Below are 3,452 nucleotides of genomic sequence, written 5' to 3'. Positions count from 1 at the left end.
GCTACCGCGGTACCACGAAGCTCACCTGGTCAGCGTCTTCCCACGCCGTATGGGCGCCGGCCACTGGCGGCCCCGGGGGCCCTCCTCGTTTCTCCGTTTAACGTGAAGTGGAGATTCTCTGCGCCGGCTGGAGATGTGGAAGAGTCAAAGTTATGCCTTTTCTCGGTGATTATGCCTGCAAAGTGTGTCTCCAGCGTCTCTCCAAGATTTCACTATAGGAGGCTCGCTTTCTGCTTCCTACCTCTAGCCGCCATCTTGGAATCTCCCGATTTTTTTTTTCATTTCTTTGACCACTGACATCTCACTTGCAACCTTTCTGCTCTCTTTTTCTTTTCAAACACCCAGTCACCTCTGTACAAATCAAAATTGAGTCCAATTTACACTGAAACTATCTCCCTATTTCCATAACATGCTACTGATTAAAAGTTACCCTCGACATTTTAATTCATGTTCAGCTTTGTTTAATTTTGACAAGGAACCATAAAATTTATTTTAACAAGGACACAAGGATCATTGACAAATTAATTGTCCCAATTCTATTAAAAAGAAAGAGGAATAGATGAAATTTCCCACTAGTAGTTCTTTAAATTTTTTTAGTAGTACTTTAAGGCTTATTACTGACTTTTTAGTATTTGGCAATCTAAGGAAGTAATATTATCCAATAATAATTTATTACAAATTTCCTTAAATAATAATGAAGTTGAGTATAACTTCATATTAGTATAGGCCACCTATGGTTTTTTTTTTCTCTTGTAAATTTCCCATTCATTTACTTTGGTTTTATATTGGTTTTATGTTTCTAATATTGATTCATAAACGTCCTCATTTTTTTTATATCATGAATTTTTTTTTTGTGCTGGGAGGGAACATTGTGTCACTTACAAAAATTCTTACAATATATCAAATATATCACATTTAAATTCACTCCCTCCATCATTCTACTTTATCCCTCCTTTCCCCATTCCTGGAATAGTTTCAACAGGTATCACTTTTTCATTTACATACATTGGTACACAGTATTTGTACCATATTCACACTCCCATACCCTTTCCCCATCTTTCCCCCTGTATCATGAACTTTTTAATGAAGTAAACATTTCAATTTCAGTAATCTCGATATTCCACTGGAAAATGAAAGATTTAAAATGTTCATAAAATCTCAAATGTTTTTAAGTTTCAATAGCTTTGCGTAAATAGCAACCTTACAAGTAGAACTTTTTTTATTAATTTATTCATATATCCTCGACACTAATTTTTCTTTCATATGCATTATACATACCTTTAAAATATTTTTATAGTGTTGTTAGATAAACAGATGTTGTTAGCGCCAATGTAGTCAAATTCATCAATCATTTGCTTTTGGATTTATCCTTTGTGTTTTGTTAATGAGGTCCTCCTTCTGCTTGGAAAAAGCACACGCATATAGAGGTGTATCAGTGTATGTGTGAGGGTGCATGTGTGAATGTGTGTGTATGTGTGTGTCTTAAGTCTTAGCTTCATGGCCAGGATCAAATTATTGGTCTTCCATTAAAATATCTGCTAATCAGAGAAGCAGATATTTGTTTCTCTGCTAAACTCTGGAAGCAATTAGCATAGGAAACAACTTCCTCAGTAGAATTCAAGCAGCTCAGCAACTAAGAGAAAGGATTGACAAATGGGACTACATGAATTAAAAACAAAAGAAATGGTCATCAAAGTGAGAGGCCAGCCCCAGAATGGGGGAAAATCTCCCATCAGACAAGGTACTTATAACCAGACTATACAGGGAGCTCAAAAAACTAAACTTCCTAAAAATCAATGACCCAATAAAGAAATGGGCTACTGAACTGAACAGAATTTTTTCAAAGGAAGAAGTCCAAATGGCTAAAAAACACATGAAAAAGTGTTCACCATCCCTAGCCATAAAGGAAATGTAAATCAAAACCACACTAAGATTCCACTTCACTCTTGTTAGAATAACTACTCTCAAGAACACCAACAACAAATGTTGACAAGGATGACAGGAAAAAACAACCCTCATACACTGCTGGTGAGAATGTAAGCTAATACAAACACTTTGGAAAACAATATGGAGGCTCCTTAAAAAACTAAAAATAGATCTGCCATATGATCCAGCAATACCACTCCTAAGGATATACAGAAAGGAATATGAGTCAAGTTACAACAAAAGCACCTGCACACCCAAGTTTATTGCAGCACTATTCACAATAGCTAAGCTTTGAAAACAACCAAGATATCCCACTACTGACAAATGGATTAAGCAAATGTGGTATTTATACACAGTGGAATTTTACTCAGCCACAAAGAAGAATGAAATTTTGTCATACACAGGAAAATGATGAAACTGGAGAACATTACCTTGAGTAAATTTAGTCAGGCTCAGAAAGTCAAAAGCTGCATGTTCTCCCTCAAATGCAGATTATAGACCTAAAACAAATGCAACAATATTATGGGACACAGGTCACACTAAGGGGAGGCTATGCACGGGAGGGATAGGGCAAAGGAAGGAAACCAAAAACCTGAATGTGTTTGATGTACCCACTGTACAGGAATGAATATAGAATCTTAAACTGGCAGGGACCACCATAAGAAGGGGACCAGTGAAGAGTGAAGAGGACTGGTAGAGATGAACCAGTTGGGGTTGTAATACATATATGCATGGAAAAACACAAGGAAGCTCCCTGTGTGGCTATCTTTATCTTAAACTAGCAAAAATACTATGTTTCTCTTTTTATATTTATGTTTTTTCTTCTACAAAATCAGAGAACAAGAGGGAGGAACAGGTTCTTCTCAGAGGGCAGGGGCAATTGGCACCAGTGGGAGGGTGGAGATGGCAGGGAAAGGTGTAAGAGGATGAATCTGATGCAAAAACTGTATACATATATATGTAAATGCAGAAATGATACCTGTTCAAACTGTTACAGGAATCAGGGGAAGGGGATGAAAGAGAGCAATGGAGGGGTGTAGTCAAATATGATATATCTGATACATTGTAAGAACCTTTGTAAATGCTACAATGTACTCCCACCCAGCTGCTAACACTCTCCATTTATTAAGATGGCAATTAATTAATGCTTTAAATTGAACAAGAGAAATGGATAACTAAAGGGAAACTACACAAGAGCATGAATCATCCATAGAAGTCGTGTAAGTGCAAGACACTTGTTAATTTACTTCTAGAGAAATAAAAGTAAAGAGTTTCAGTAAAATAGGGAAAATAATGTAATAAACAATAATTATTTTTAGCCAACAAAAGGAGGTTTGAGTTGCCATAATAGAATACCCAGCCAAGAGCTATAAAACAATGAGTTAGTCTCAGTACCCTAGTTTCCTTCAATATTAAGCATGCTTTAAAAATACCATAAAAGTTTGTTTTACTTCATGTTTTCTCTGTATCTCTCTTCTGCTTTCCAAATAATATACCTTATGTTAAGACTTATTCCTTTTATGATC

This window comes from Castor canadensis, chromosome 14 (assembly GCF_047511655.1).
Source record: "Castor canadensis chromosome 14, mCasCan1.hap1v2, whole genome shotgun sequence".
NCBI lineage: Eukaryota > Metazoa > Chordata > Mammalia > Rodentia > Castoridae > Castor > Castor canadensis.
The sequence above is the reverse complement of the archived record's forward strand: the minus strand, read 5'-3'. Positions refer to the sequence as shown.